The 16,696-nt window shown below is 41.3% G+C and overlaps 1 pseudogene; it reads left to right on the forward strand.

Annotated features, from left to right (window-relative positions):
- Positions 1 to 16,696, forward strand: part of LOC141579009 (trafficking protein particle complex subunit 9 pseudogene) — a 168,473-nt pseudogene that overhangs the window by 73,181 nt on the left and 78,596 nt on the right.

Consider the following 16,696-nt stretch of genomic DNA (forward strand, 5'->3'; position numbering starts at 1 on the left):
TCGCCATTGATTGTGTATATATCTGTATACTAATATATGAACAATTTTTTATTGCAATTTAAGTCTTTTTGTAGTATTTAAAGTATGCAACTATAACAAAAAGGCGTGAAATAAAATGATTTGACTTTTATTTTCTTTTCAATAAGCAAAACAAAATAAAATAGAAAAGAAAAGAAAAAGTTTTGAAGGAGTAGAAATAATTTTATTTCTGTGGAATCGACTCCCTATGTTAGGTTTTTCGGTTGTGTTCTTAAACAGCATATAAAATTGACAGGTTTTGACTTCAGTGTTGATAGCTAGGTGAGTATAGTTTCTTTTTGTGGTTGTCTTTGATGAATTATTTGCACTAGATCATAAATAATGTGCATGTTACATATTGGAAACGAGGAAACAGTGGAGACATACTACCTCCAATGCAGTCATTTTGTTACCGAGTCCAAACTCATTCTGCTCACCAAATGACAGGCCAATAAACTGGGAGATGAGGTGTTGGAGCAAGGAATAGTGACTTTATTTGCAAAGCTGGCAGACCCAGAAAATGGCAGACTGATGTCCTGGAGAACCATCTTCCCCAAGTCAGAATTGAGTCTCCTTTTATACTAAAAAGGAGCGGGACTGCAGTTGGTTGTTGGAAACTTCTTGTTGTATGAATTGCTTGTCCTTTGAATCCGCTGTTCTTGCAGCTGTCCATGTGGATCAAATCATGTTGCCCCTGTAAAACCTCCAAAAATAAAACAAAGTTATTCTCTATTTTGCAACTTGCCATCTCTACATAAGTGCAGATTAGTTAGCATCCTTCAAGATCACGGCCAGGAGAAGAGGCTGTCCTGGATATTTCAGTCTAAAGGCAACTTTCTTTTACAAATGGTGCCGAGATAGCAAGTCTGAGACTAGAAAAGAGGGCACAGGGTTAAAGCCAAAGGGACAGACCTAACATGGGGTCAAAATTGTTCTTTTCTATTACAATTACAATTCCCTTTTCTGCTTTATAGATAATTTTAGTAAGAAACATGAGCAATTTTGTATTTTTGCTTCTTAATAACCGATAAGTGGGCCAACTATATTTTTGTGAGCAGGGATGCTGTGCGGGCATAGGGATCACAGCAAACTCTTGTTGGGGGTGGCCGACCCTGGAACATGTCTGATGCCCCGTGAGTGTTGGTGAGGGTCCCCCTAGCCAGCGGCTCTCTTCAGGAGCCAGCATATGGGCATTGATATCTGGAGACCTCATTTTCGGCTGCAGGAAATTTTTTAGATACTGCGATTGAAAAATCACTCCAGCTGGGGATAATTAGGGAAAAAAGGAAAAGGAAAAGGGTTTGGAGTAGAGTAGAAGAGAAGGACATCAGATCACGGAGACTGAGTGCTTGGCAGCGGGGCTTCGGGGGAGAGGGGAGCAGACGTGGGGAGGGGCCTGGCCCCGGAACCAGCTCCTGCACCTGTCCCCGTGCCCAAGCCACATAGCTCTTAATTGGGCCACCTCTCTGGGCTGGATGTCACCCTGGGCAGAACCTTGAGAATCGAAGGTAAGGGGTGGGCAGCACTCACCTAGGGGGTCACTATGGACTTCGGTCAAGTCCACAGTGCCTTTTCTGGTCATGGGTCTTCACTTGTCCTTTATCTCAGGATCTGAGGAGGAGGAGAAAGGAACTCAGGTAGAGATCCAGGAAGATATCCGACTGTGGACTGTGTTAAGAGAGGACAGACACAGTGACACGGGGAGCGAGGACACTTGCAGCAAATTAAAATGACTTCACAACTATGGCTTCAGAGTTGCAGGTGTGAGAGAGCCTAAGCCTGTCTCAGAGTGCAGGGGACAAGTGGAAAGGAATGGCAAAATTTCCACTGAAAATTGAAATTTTGTTAAATAGCCTGCTACTGTTGCTTGTATCACTTGAATGAATGCAGGCATATTTCTGTGGGCATTTATAGGTTCACTCAACCCCACCAGCCCCTCTTGCCCCCATCGGGGATGGGATTTCTCAAGCACAGTGCCCCTCCTGCTTGGGTGGGCCACGCTGCGTGTCCTCGCCTGGGGCCGGGCTGCTGCAGGGCACTGAGTCCCCGAGGCGTGGCTTGGGAGACACGACAGGAACACCTCTGCTCTCGAATGAGGGCCTCCTTTTCCCCCTGCAGTGTAAGAATGCCGGTGACTGAGTTAGAAGCATGCTCCCAAGCTGTCCGTGTCCTTGCCATTCAGAAGCGGACAATGGAAGCTTCCAAATTTCTCCAGAATGCGTTCTACTTTCACCTTCGGCAGGTGAGTGTATGTCTTTACACAAGTGGAGGAATTACTGCCGTTTTCCTGGAACTTACTCACCACTAGTCCATCTGATTTTTCTGTGCTAGGATTCAGTATGGCCTGCTAAAATATCTGGAGTCAGATCTTGAAACACTGATGAAGAGGATCATTTATTTTATTTCTATATATGATAGCCTTTTACTTTCAAAATTCAGAATTTTTAGTTCTTTCAGGAATTTTGGGGGGGTTGGCGAAACAACTTTGCTCTTACCATCTTTGAGACCTGTTGCTTTGTGCCTCTCACCTGTCCAACTGTCCATTTCTCTACCCACTCATTCTTCTGACTTGTTCCAAAAAGCATTTCATGCAGCTTACAGAAGAACAGATACCAAATAAACAGGTGAGAAAATGGGGCCAAGTTCAGACAGTGAGGCTAGGAGGCGAGCCTGTGTGGGGGTGGCAGGCATGAGAGACACGCGTCTGCCCTGTGACTTATAAGATCGACAGCAAGAGTGTGCCTGAGGCTCCCAGCAGACACAGGGAAACAGGGTTTGTGGGAGATGCTCGCTGGCTGTGAAATAAATAAGTGGCTGAGGAGAAGCCCAGCCTTTCCAGCTACTAAGGCTTAGGAGAATATTTTGAGTGTCTTCAACATCAGAGTATTTCATCTTTTCTTTTGTCAGAGTTCTACATATAGTTGGTTACATTCTGTACCTGGAAATTTCTACAAAATTTCTTCCCACGTGAGTCCCATGACTCGGGAATGGGGTGGTTCTGCTCATTGACTGGGGTTGGCCAGAAACCGAAAATGACAGCTTCAAAGAAGCCTGGGATTTGTCAGTTATGTTTTGTCAGTACTGTAGAGTTCAAAAAATGCTTTCACAGTATCTCTCCATCTGAGGCGGCAGCGTGCTCTCTTACCAGCATCAGGAGCTCAGGGCCACGGGATGGTGGGGGCTGACTGCATTGCCGTCAAGACGGCTGAGCTAGTCACTGCAGGTGTGGTTCTTTTACGTAAGGCCTTTCATGTTCTTTACTTGAATGTTTCAACAGGGAGTTAATTAACTGAGTCAATTAACATTTAATAAATATGATGCTTTGTTGAAAAGACAGTTATAGACAGAATATAAGCTCTGAAGCCTTTAAAAACGGTTTCATTACTGAAATTTCAGTAGGGGAGATACACAGTTTATCTTATTTATGCCTCTCTTTTAAAGTAACAAAGAAACAAGACAGAAAAGGCAGAGGATGGTTTCTGTTCTTCCTTTCTGCTTGCAGGTGCCCTCACCTCCAGTAGCATCCATCCAGACACCGGAATTGACACTGGCCGTGCTCAGAACTGCCTCAGCCCTGAAGACACAACTGACAAATAGAAGGGGGCCACGCCCTGTTACAGCAGGTGCTCTCACTTTGTGGATCCTTATGTAACTGAGCGGTGTTAATCAGGATTGCCCGTTTTACATTGTGTGGCGCTGCTGCGGTGTCTCCTAGTTACTTGTCTCTGTAAGTATTCATGTATTATTCCCCACTGCGTGGTACTACACGTCTCAAAATGCTATTTTCAGATGAAAACTAATGTGCATTTAATATAATATGTCTGGAAAAAGGGGCAAAAGATTCTATCCTGGTCCCGCTACTCAGAGATAATAATTAACAATTTAACATTCATTTTCTGTTCTTTTCGTCAGTGTGTATCATCTCTGTCATAAAAACCAGTGAGCACTCCGTCCCTGTTTACTGTTCGGAGACCTCCATTTTCCATTCGGCTTATTACATGTTTTTCTACAATATTCTATCTCCCCTGGCATGATTTTTAAAGACCAGTGTAGCATTCTGTCTTATGGAGGCATCGTCCATTTTACTTCGGACTTAAATAAACTTTTAAATTCCAAGTATACTTAACTGAAATACTGAAAAGAGAACTGTGGTGGTACAGGAAGGCCCCTAACTCCCTTCCCATTATTTCCTGAGAGTAAAAGCTGTTGAAAATTTGGTATATATATTTCATGACCTTTAGGCCTATGAGATACATATATATACACATATGAGAAATCAATGTATAGGTGTGTGTATATATGCTTTATTTAAAAATGAGACCATACTATATGTTTTTTCTGCAGCTCGCTTTATTCACTCAGGGGTATATCATGGACGTCCTCCCGCTCCAGACTCACCCGGTCCTTTCAGATAGATTGGAGGGGTCTCCTGATGTGCGGGTGTCGTCTCTTGTCCACGGACACATTTGGTGGGAGAGTGCTGTGGACAAAGCCCTGGACCAAAGCGAAACGCCAGCTCCCTCAGTGCCCGCAGCTCGCCTTGATTTACCGCATCATTGTCTTGATGGTGGACAGTTAAGTTTTCTCCATTTTCCACTGTCAGAAAGAATGTTTGAGTTGCATCCTTCTTGTACAGACCATCCTGTGATCTTGTATGTGTATTCCATTAGTTAAGGCTTCTGGAAATTTAGTCCCTAGATGTGACATTTACATTCATCACAGACTCCTTTCAAGTGACTAGAAATTCCTTCTCCATTGGGGAATGAAAAAATGCACAATTACTTATATAACCAATTCTCTACTGCTGGATATGATTTCACTTCAGTTTTTCTTCCCACCTTTGTAAACAGTGCTGTGTAAATGCCCTGATGGGTACATCTTTTTGGACTGATTTTTTTTTCCTAAAGGAAACGATTCCTAGAAGTGGAGTTGAGTCAGTGTGTATGTACGTTTTTCAGAGCTTACAAATCCATTGATATGTCATCCTCTGAAAAAGTCGCTCATGATTTGTTCTCCCACAGATGGACACTAGCTAGAATATCTTAAAAATATTTGCCAATATGATAAGCAAAAGTGCTTTTTCATTGTTTTTGTTTGCATTTGATGACCAGTGAAGTTTTGAGCATTTTTCACTCATTAGCCACTTGACTTTTTAAAATGAATGATTCCTTTTGTCCTTTGCCCACATTTAAGTGAGGGAGCTTCTTGTTGCTTTGTGACAGCTTTTTGTATGTTATGAAAATTAACTTCGTGAATTCATCAACATGTATCACAGAGCTTTTTCTTGTCATTTCTTTCCTTTCATTTTGTTCAGGAAGTTTTCTGATTTTTGTTGTGGCTCAAACTATTCTTAGGATAGTAAATGTCTTCCTTATGGGTTTTATCTTTGACATTATTCTTAGAAATACTCTCTTATAATGGAATAAATCTCTTCTGTAGGTTTTTTTAATCTCTAAGATGGAGATTATAATAGTACATGTTATAGTGAGGAGAAGTTGAGTTAATAAGAGCAAAGAGTTGTATTTGCTGTTACTAGTACTTTTTAATATTTACATCACTATCTGCAATTTATCTTGTGGTCATTATGACAGGAATGGAATTTATTCTTTCCAGGTGATTCTCTGTCCCAGGACAATTATTGAATTCATAATTTTCTCTTTGATTTGAAATCCCACCTGTACGAAATACTTACATACACTAGAGTCTCTTTTTGAGCTCATGGTTCCCTTCTGTCAATCTCCTTTCCTTACTCCAGCACCATATCTTACATATTGTAAAAATTTATTTAATAACTGGCAGTCTGATTTTTTTTTGATTCTTTTCTTCCATCCCAAATTTTCTTGTCAAGTATTATGACTTTATTTTTCCTGAAGAATTCCAAAATATTTTGTTCAAGTTAAAAAAATCAGATTGGAATTTTCATGGGATTTTTTAGTAAGTTTTGAATTATTCTTAGGAGAACTTACATCTTTACAAAACTGCTTTTCTCCATGCAATATGTTTATGTCTCTACATTCATACCTCTTACTTTAACCCTCAATACAGTCCTGAAGTTTCTCCATTTAGAATATGGGCATTATTTTTGAATTTATTCCAGATTATTGTTTGTGTTTTTGTTAATTTTGTAAGTGAGAATTTTTTGCTATTATATTTTTAAATGCTTAAAACTGACATTTAGAAAGGAAGATTCGGTTTGTCAATACTCACTTTGTAACTTGTCATTTAAAATTGTAAGTATTAAGTACTTGTTCCAGAATCCTCTTTTCTGTTTTTTAAAATTTTTTCCAAGATTCTCAAAATGTTCATAGCTAAGTAGTATAGGTGGGGACACAGATGGAGAGAGGTAGTGTGGCTCACGTACAAACTGTGAGCACTTTCATGGCTGCCTTTAGGCTGGAGAAGCCGCAGAAGAGCCCAGGTTAGACCAAGGGTGGCTTTGTATGCACTTGAAAGCCAGCTTTCCTGCCTGTATGGTGAAGCCTGGTGGGCATGGCAGGTAGATGACCAAGGTCTGATCAAGGTCTGATCAAGGTCATTGGCTGCACAGAGCGCTGTGTCTGTGAGAACTGGAGACCATTACCATGGGAAATGCTTGGCGCCAGGAACACTGCAGGGGAGCTGGGGAGCCTGTGTGTTAAGGATTTTCCAGCCCTGGGAGTGGGAAGATGAGACTCTACATTCAGATCTGAGTTTGAATTCATCCTCTCTTGTTTACTGGTCCTCTGACTTTTGTCAAGTTATCTACCCGCTTTGAACTCCTGTTTTCTTGTCTCTCAAAACAGGAGAATTACAGCCTGCTGCTAGAGTGTTTGATCAGGGTAAATGATTTGTGTCTATAAGATGCCACGTACAGTCACAATCTCAGTGAGAAATGGGCTGTCGCCTCTTCTTCTGCAACTCAGTGCTCGATAAGACATCGGGGGAAAGCCAGTCCCTAATTTGTATGTGATGCAATGAGGAACAAAATTAACGTCTTGCCTTTCCCTAGCAGTATTCTTACTTCTTTGCTTCATTTACCTCTTTCCTCCTTTACTCTCCCCTTTCACCTCCTCCACCAAAAGAGACTGAGTCTGTCTCAGAACACTACATTCAAATTACTTTAAATGTTGGCTCATCCCCATGAAATTACAGTGAAATTAAAAATAATCTGTACACGTCCCAGACATGATTATATTTGATTTACACACACACACACACACACACACACACACACACACACACACACACACACACACACACAATCAGGCTACCTCCCATTTGCTGAGGGAGAAGGACCACTTTTTCTGAGTTTTCATTCACTGAGCGTGAGAGCAAAGTCTCTTAAGCAGAAATTCGCCTGGCTTCTTGCATGGTTTTTTAAATTGGATTTCTGCTTTGTGTCCACAGAAATAGTCTCCTATTAGAAGAGGGGAAGTGGAGACATAGATATTCTGCTGAGATATTGGTGTCATCATATTTGAGTTGGAAAGGACTTACGACAGCATAGAGTCGTACCTTTTTATGGGTGAGAATCCATGATAGTGTAACTTGGACAAGAACCCGGGTCTTCTGTCTTCATGTCCACGCGGATGAAGAGGCAACTGGGTGGGGGATGGCAGGGATCCTTGCTTGAGTTCCGGGGTCTTGCTAGTTTCCATTGTTCAGCTGCCTTTAGTTTATGTCCATGTGGCCTCTCATGGGAAGGTCACTCTATCCTGATAGATTGAGTTTCTAATCAGTAAAAAGGTCTGGACCCACTCATGTTTCCCAGAGATTTTCTGCTGACCTGCTGACACTTTATATACATGAGACCTAAGAAACTGCTGGATATAAAATCCTTATTGTTATCATTTGCCCTCGAGTTCCACAGGAATGGGGTGCTGTCTCAGGCTGTCTAAGGCCAGCTCTGAACAAAGATAGGGTGATAGGCTGTGCAGCTGGACACTCCCCAGTCGAATGGGATTTCCAACTTAGTTTTTAGAATCAGGCAGATTAGTTCAAATCTTACCTTTACCAGTTATTAGCTTTGTGACCTTGAGGAAGAAACTTTACTTTTTTGGGGACAAATTTTCTTTATCTGTAAATAAGTTCAGTATTTATTTTAGGGTTTTTGTTTTAGAATTGAATGAGCTAATTCCCTCATTTATTCCTAAAATACTGATCACATGGTTCTATGCTGGTGACTTAGTGGTTGATTACTAAGGGACTCAGTAGTGAGAATGTGGGTGAGGCTCCCTGGATAATAGAGCTTATATTCCATGTTATGCTTGTAAAAGACTGGATTGCAGTGGAATTTTAGTAAATGTCCATTCCTTTCCTAATCGCCATTGATTGTGTATATATCTGTATACTAATATATGAACAATTTTTTATTGCAATTTAAGTCTTTTTGTAGTATTTAAAGTATGCAACTATAACAAAAAGGCGTGAAATAAAATGATTTGACTTTTATTTTCTTTTCAATAAGCAAAACAAAATAAAATAGAAAAGAAAAGAAAAAGTTTTGAAGGAGTAGAAATAATTTTATTTCTGTGGAATCGACTCCCTATGTTAGGTTTTTCGGTTGTGTTCTTAAACAGCATATAAAATTGACAGGTTTTGACTTCAGTGTTGATAGCTAGGTGAGTATAGTTTCTTTTTGTGGTTGTCTTTGATGAATTATTTGCACTAGATCATAAATAATGTGCATGTTACATATTGGAAACGAGGAAACAGTGGAGACATACTACCTCCAATGCAGTCATTTTGTTACCGAGTCCAAACTCATTCTGCTCACCAAATGACAGGCCAATAAACTGGGAGATGAGGTGTTGGAGCAAGGAATAGTGACTTTATTTGCAAAGCTGGCAGACCCAGAAAATGGCAGACTGATGTCCTGGAGAACCATCTTCCCCAAGTCAGAATTGAGTCTCCTTTTATACTAAAAAGGAGCGGGACTGCAGTTGGTTGTTGGAAACTTCTTGTTGTATGAATTGCTTGTCCTTTGAATCCGCTGTTCTTGCAGCTGTCCATGTGGATCAAATCATGTTGCCCCTGTAAAACCTCCAAAAATAAAACAAAGTTATTCTCTATTTTGCAACTTGCCATCTCTACATAAGTGCAGATTAGTTAGCATCCTTCAAGATCACGGCCAGGAGAAGAGGCTGTCCTGGATATTTCAGTCTAAAGGCAACTTTCTTTTACAAATGGTGCCGAGATAGCAAGTCTGAGACTAGAAAAGAGGGCACAGGGTTAAAGCCAAAGGGACAGACCTAACATGGGGTCAAAATTGTTCTTTTCTATTACAATTACAATTCCCTTTTCTGCTTTATAGATAATTTTAGTAAGAAACATGAGCAATTTTGTATTTTTGCTTCTTAATAACCGATAAGTGGGCCAACTATATTTTTGTGAGCAGGGATGCTGTGCGGGCATAGGGATCACAGCAAACTCTTGTTGGGGGTGGCCGACCCTGGAACATGTCTGATGCCCCGTGAGTGTTGGTGAGGTTCCCCATAGCCAGCGGCTCTCTTCAGGAGCCAGCATATGGGCATTGATATCTGGAGACCTCATTTTCGGCTGCAGGAAATTTTTTAGATACTGCGATTGAAAAATCACTCCAGCTGGGGATAATTAGGGAAAAAAGGAAAAGGAAAAGGGTTTGGAGTAGAGTAGAAGAGAAGGACATCAGATCACGGAGACTGAGTGCTTGGCAGCGGGGCTTCGGGGGAGAGGGGAGCAGACGTGGGGAGGGGCCTGGCCCCGGAACCAGCTCCTGCACCTGTCCCCGTGCCCAAGCCACATAGCTTTTAATTGGGCCACCTCTCTGGGCTGGATGTCACCCTGGGCAGAACCTTGAGAATCGAAGGTAAGGGGTGGGCAGCACTCACCTAGGGGGTCACTATGGACTTCGGTCAAGTCCACAGTGCCTTTTCTGGTCATGGGTCTTCACTTGTCCTTTATCTCAGGATCTGAGGAGGAGGAGAAAGGAACTCAGGTAGAGATCCAGGAAGATATCCGACTGTGGACTGTGTTAAGAGAGGACAGACACAGTGACACGGGGAGCGAGGACACTTGCAGCAAATTAAAATGACTTCACAACTATGGCTTCAGAGTTGCAGGTGTGAGAGAGCCTAAGCCTGTCTCAGAGTGCAGGGGACAAGTGGAAAGGAATGGCAAAATTTCCACTGAAAATTGAAATTTTGTTAAATAGCCTGCTACTGTTGCTTGTATCACTTGAATGAATGCAGGCATATTTCTGTGGGCATTTATAGGTTCACTCAACCCCACCAGCCCCTCTTGCCCCCATCGGGGATGGGATTTCTCAAGCACAGTGCCCCTCCTGCTTGGGTGGGCCACGCTGCGTGTCCTCGCCTGGGGCCGGGCTGCTGCAGGGCACTGAGTCCCCGAGGCGTGGCTTGGGAGACACGACAGGAACACCTCTGCTCTCGAATGAGGGCCTCCTTTTCCCCCTGCAGTGTAAGAATGCCGGTGACTGAGTTAGAAGCATGCTCCCAAGCTGTCCGTGTCCTTGCCATTCAGAAGCGGACAATGGAAGCTTCCAAATTTCTCCAGAATGCGTTCTACATTCACCTTCGGCAGGTGAGTGTATGTCTTTACACAAGTGGAGGAATTACTGCCGTTTTCCTGGAACTTACTCACCACTAGTCCATCTGATTTTTCTGTGCTAGGATTCAGTATGGCCTGCTAAAATATCTGGAGTCAGATCTTGAAACACTGATGAAGAGGATCATTTATTTTATTTCTATATATGATAGCCTTTTACTTTCAAAATTCAGAATTTTTAGTTCTTTCAGGAATTTTGGGGGGGTTGGCGAAACAACTTTGCTCTTACCATCTTTGAGACCTGTTGCTTTGTGCCTCTCACCTGTCCAACTGTCCATTTCTCTACCCACTCATTCTTCTGACTTGTTCCAAAAAGCATTTCATGCAGCTTACAGAAGAACAGATACCAAATAAACAGGTGAGAAAATGGGGCCAAGTTCAGACAGTGAGGCTAGGAGGCGAGCCTGTGTGGGGGTGGCAGGCATGAGAGACACGCGTCTGCCCTGTGACTTATAAGATCGACAGCAAGAGTGTGCCTGAGGCTCCCAGCAGACACAGGGAAACAGGGTTTGTGGGAGATGCTCGCTGGCTGTGAAATAAATAAGTGGCTGAGGAGAAGCCCAGCCTTTCCAGCTACTAAGGCTTAGGAGAATATTTTGAGTGTCTTCAACATCAGAGTATTTCATCTTTTCTTTTGTCAGAGTTCTACATATAGTTGGTTACATTCTGTACCTGGAAATTTCTACAAAATTTCTTCCCACGTGAGTCCCATGACTCGGGAATGGGGTGGTTCTGCTCATTGACTGGGGTTGGCCAGAAACCGAAAATGACAGCTTCAAAGAAGCCTGGGATTTGTCAGTTATGTTTTGTCAGTACTGTAGAGTTCAAAAAATGCTTTCACAGTATCTCTCCATCTGAGGCGGCAGCGTGCTCTCTTACCAGCATCAGGAGCTCAGGGCCACGGGATGGTGGGGGCTGACTGCATTGCCGTCAAGACGGCTGAGCTAGTCACTGCAGGTGTGGTTCTTTTACGTAAGGCCTTTCATGTTCTTTACTTGAATGTTTCAACAGGGAGTTAATTAACTGAGTCAATTAACATTTAATAAATATGATGCTTTGTTGAAAAGACAGTTATAGACAGAATATAAGCTCTGAAGCCTTTAAAAACGGTTTCATTACTGAAATTTCAGTAGGGGAGATACACAGTTTATCTTATTTATGCCTCTCTTTTAAAGTAACAAAGAAACAAGACAGAAAAGGCAGAGGATGGTTTCTGTTCTTCCTTTCTGCTTGCAGGTGCCCTCACCTCCAGTAGCATCCATCCAGACACCGGAATTGACACTGGCCGTGCTCAGAACTGCCTCAGCCCTGAAGACACAACTGACAAATAGAAGGGGGCCACGCCCTGTTACAGCAGGTGCTCTCACTTTGTGGATCCTTATGTAACTGAGCGGTGTTAATCAGGATTGCCCGTTTTACATTGTGTGGCGCTGCTGCGGTGTCTCCTAGTTACTTGTCTCTGTAAGTATTCATGTATTATTCCCCACTGCGTGGTACTACACGTCTCAAAATGCTATTTTCAGATGAAAACTAATGTGCATTTAATATAATATGTCTGGAAAAAGGGGCAAAAGATTCTATCCTGGTCCCGCTACTCAGAGATAATAATTAACAATTTAACATTCATTTTCTGTTCTTTTCGTCAGTGTGTATCATCTCTGTCATAAAAACCAGTGAGCACTCCGTCCCTGTTTACTGTTCGGAGACCTCCATTTTCCATTCGGCTTATTACATGTTTTTCTACAATATTCTATCTCCCCTGGCATGATTTTTAAAAACCAGTGTAGCATTCTGTCTTATGGAGGCATCGTCCATTTTACTTCGGACTTAAATAAACTTTTAAATTCCAAGTATACTTAACTGAAATACTGAAAAGAGAACTGTGGTGGTACAGGAAGGCCCCTAACTCCCTTCCCATTATTTCCTGAGAGTAAAAGCTGTTGAAAATTTGGTATATATATTTCATGACCTTTAGGCCTATGAGATACATATATATACACATATGAGAAATCAATGTATAGGTGTGTGTATATATGCTTTATTTAAAAATGAGACCATACTATATGTTTTTTCTGCAGCTCGCTTTATTCACTCAGGGGTATATCATGGACGTCCTCCCGCTCCAGACTCACCCGGTCCTTTCAGATAGATTGGAGGGGTCTCCTGATGTGCGGGTGTCGTCTCTTGTCCACGGACACATTTGGTGGGAGAGTGCTGTGGACAAAGCCCTGGACCAAAGCGAAACGCCAGCTCCCTCAGTGCCCGCAGCTCGCCTTGATTTACCGCATCATTGTCTTGATGGTGGACAGTTAAGTTTTCTCCATTTTCCACTGTCAGAAAGAATGTTTGAGTTGCATCCTTCTTGTACAGACCATCCTGTGATCTTGTATGTGTATTCCATTAGTTAAGGCTTCTGGAAATTTAGTCCCTAGATGTGACATTTACATTCATCACAGACTCCTTTCAAGTGACTAGAAATTCCTTCTCCATTGGGGAATGAAAAAATGCACAATTACTTATATAACCAATTCTCTACTGCTGGATATGATTTCACTTCAGTTTTTCTTCCCACCTTTGTAAACAGTGCTGTGTAAATGCCCTGATGGGTACATCTTTTTGGACTGATTTTTTTTTCCTAAAGGAAACGATTCCTAGAAGTGGAGTTGAGTCAGTGTGTATGTACGTTTTTCAGAGCTTACAAATCCATTGATATGTCATCCTCTGAAAAAGTCGCTCATGATTTGTTCTCCCACAGATGGACACTAGCTAGAATATCTTAAAAATATTTGCCAATATGATAAGCAAAAGTGCTTTTTCATTGTTTTTGTTTGCATTTGATGACCAGTGAAGTTTTGAGCATTTTTCACTCATTAGCCACTTGACTTTTTAAAATGAATGATTCCTTTTGTCCTTTGCCCACATTTAAGTGAGGGAGCTTCTTGTTGCTTTGTGACAGCTTTTTGTATGTTATGAAAATTAACTTCGTGAATTCATCAACATGTATCACAGAGCTTTTTCTTGTCATTTCTTTCCTTTCATTTTGTTCAGGAAGTTTTCTGATTTTTGTTGTGGCTCAAACTATTCTTAGGATAGTAAATGTCTTCCTTATGGGTTTTATCTTTGACATTATTCTTAGAAATACTCTCTTATAATGGAATAAATCTCTTCTGTAGGTTTTTTTAATCTCTAAGATGGAGATTATAATAGTACATGTTATAGTGAGGAGAAGTTGAGTTAATAAGAGCAAAGAGTTGTATTTGCTGTTACTAGTACTTTTTAATATTTACATCACTATCTGCAATTTATCTTGTGGTCATTATGACAGGAATGGAATTTATTCTTTCCAGGTGATTCTCTGTCCCAGGACAATTATTGAATTCATAATTTTCTCTTTGATTTGAAATCCCACCTGTACGAAATACTTACATACACTAGAGTCTCTTTTTGAGCTCATGGTTCCCTTCTGTCAATCTCCTTTCCTTACTCCAGCACCATATCTTACATATTGTAAAAATTTATTTAATAACTGGCAGTCTGATTTTTTTTTGATTCTTTTCTTCCATCCCAAATTTTCTTGTCAAGTATTATGACTTTATTTTTCCTGAAGAATTCCAAAATATTTTGTTCAAGTTAAAAAAATCAGATTGGAATTTTCATGGGATTTTTTAGTAAGTTTTGAATTATTCTTAGGAGAACTTACATCTTTACAAAACTGCTTTTCTCCATGCAATATGTTTATGTCTCTACATTCATACCTCTTACTTTAACCCTCAATACAGTCCTGAAGTTTCTCCATTTAGAATATGGGCATTATTTTTGAATTTATTCCAGATTATTGTTTGTGTTTTTGTTAATTTTGTAAGTGAGAATTTTTTGCTATTATATTTTTAAATGCTTAAAACTGACATTTAGAAAGGAAGATTCGGTTTGTCAATACTCACTTTGTAACTTGTCATTTAAAATTGTAAGTATTAAGTACTTGTTCCAGAATCCTCTTTTCTGTTTTTTAAAATTTTTTCCAAGATTCTCAAAATGTTCATAGCTAAGTAGTATAGGTGGGGACACAGATGGAGAGAGGTAGTGTGGCTCACGTACAAACTGTGAGCACTTTCATGGCTGCCTTTAGGCTGGAGAAGCCGCAGAAGAGCCCAGGTTAGACCAAGGGTGGCTTTGTATGCACTTGAAAGCCAGCTTTCCTGCCTGTATGGTGAAGCCTGGTGGGCATGGCAGGTAGATGACCAAGGTCTGATCAAGGTCTGATCAAGGTCATTGGCTGCACAGAGCGCTGTGTCTGTGAGAACTGGAGACCATTACCATGGGAAATGCTTGGCGCCAGGAACACTGCAGGGGAGCTGGGGAGCCTGTGTGTTAAGGATTTTCCAGCCCTGGGAGTGGGAAGATGAGACTCTACATTCAGATCTGAGTTTGAATTCATCCTCTCTTGTTTACTGGTCCTCTGACTTTTGTCAAGTTATCTACCCGCTTTGAACTCCTGTTTTCTTGTCTCTCAAAACAGGAGAATTACAGCCTGCTGCTAGAGTGTTTGATCAGGGTAAATGATTTGTGTCTATAAGATGCCACGTACAGTCACAATCTCAGTGAGAAATGGGCTGTCGCCTCTTCTTCTGCAACTCAGTGCTCGATAAGACATCGGGGGAAAGCCAGTCCCTAATTTGTATGTGATGCAATGGGGAACAAAATTAACGTCTTGCCTTTCCCTAGCAGTATTCTTACTTCTTTGCTTCATTTACCTCTTTCCTCCTTTACTCTCCCCTTTCACCTCCTCCACCAAAAGAGACTGAGTCTGTCTCAGAACACTACATTCAAATTACTTTAAATGTTGGCTCATCCCCATGAAATTACAGTGAAATTAAAAATAATCTGTACACGTCCCAGACATGATTATATTTGATTTACACACACACACACACACACACACACACACACACACACACAATCAGGCTACCTCCCATTTGCTGAGGGAGAAGGACCACTTTTTCTGAGTTTTCATTCACTGAGCGTGAGAGCAAAGTCTCTTAAGCAGAAATTCGCCTGGCTTCTTGCATGGTTTTTTAAATTGGATTTCTGCTTTGTGTCCACAGAAATAGTCTCCTATTAGAAGAGGGGAAGTGGAGACATAGATATTCTGCTGAGATATTGGTGTCATCATATTTGAGTTGGAAAGGACTTACGACAGCATAGAGTCGTACCTTTTTATGGGTGAGAATCCATGATAGTGTAACTTGGACAAGAACCCGGGTCTTCTGTCTTCATGTCCACGCGGATGAAGAGGCAACTGGGTGGGGGATGGCAGGGATCCTTGCTTGAGTTCCGGGGTCTTGCTAGTTTCCATTGTTCAGCTGCCTTTAGTTTATGTCCATGTGGCCTCTCATGGGAAGGTCACTCTATCCTGATAGATTGAGTTTCTAATCAGTAAAAAGGTCTGGACCCACTCATGTTTCCCAGAGATTTTCTGCTGACCTGCTGACACTTTATATACATGAGACCTAAGAAACTGCTGGATATAAAATCCTTATTGTTATCATTTGCCCTCGAGTTCCACAGGAATGGGGTGCTGTCTCAGGCTGTCTAAGGCCAGCTCTGAACAAAGATAGGGTGATAGGCTGTGCAGCTGGACACTCCCCAGTCGAATGGGATTTCCAACTTAGTTTTTAGAATCAGGCAGATTAGTTCAAATCTTACCTTTACCAGTTATTAGCTTTGTGACCTTGAGGAAGAAACTTTACTTTTTTGGGGACAAATTTTCTTTATCTGTAAATAAGTTCAGTATTTATTTTAGGGTTTTTGTTTTAGAATTGAATGAGCTAATTCCCTCATTTATTCCTAAAATACTGATCACATGGTTCTATGCTGGTGACTTAGTGGTTGATTACTAAGGGACTCAGTAGTGAGAATGTGGGTGAGGCTCCCTGGATAATAGAGCTTATATTCCATGTTATGCTTGTAAAAGACTGGATTGCAGTGGAATTTTAGTAAATGTCCATTCCTTTCCTAATCGCCATTGATTGTGTATATATCTGTATACTAATATATGAACAATTTTTTATTGCAATTTAAGTCTTTTTGTAGTATT

The sequence above is a fragment of the Camelus bactrianus genome, chromosome 11, assembly GCF_048773025.1.
Source record: "Camelus bactrianus isolate YW-2024 breed Bactrian camel chromosome 11, ASM4877302v1, whole genome shotgun sequence".
NCBI classification, from domain to species: domain Eukaryota; kingdom Metazoa; phylum Chordata; class Mammalia; order Artiodactyla; family Camelidae; genus Camelus; species Camelus bactrianus.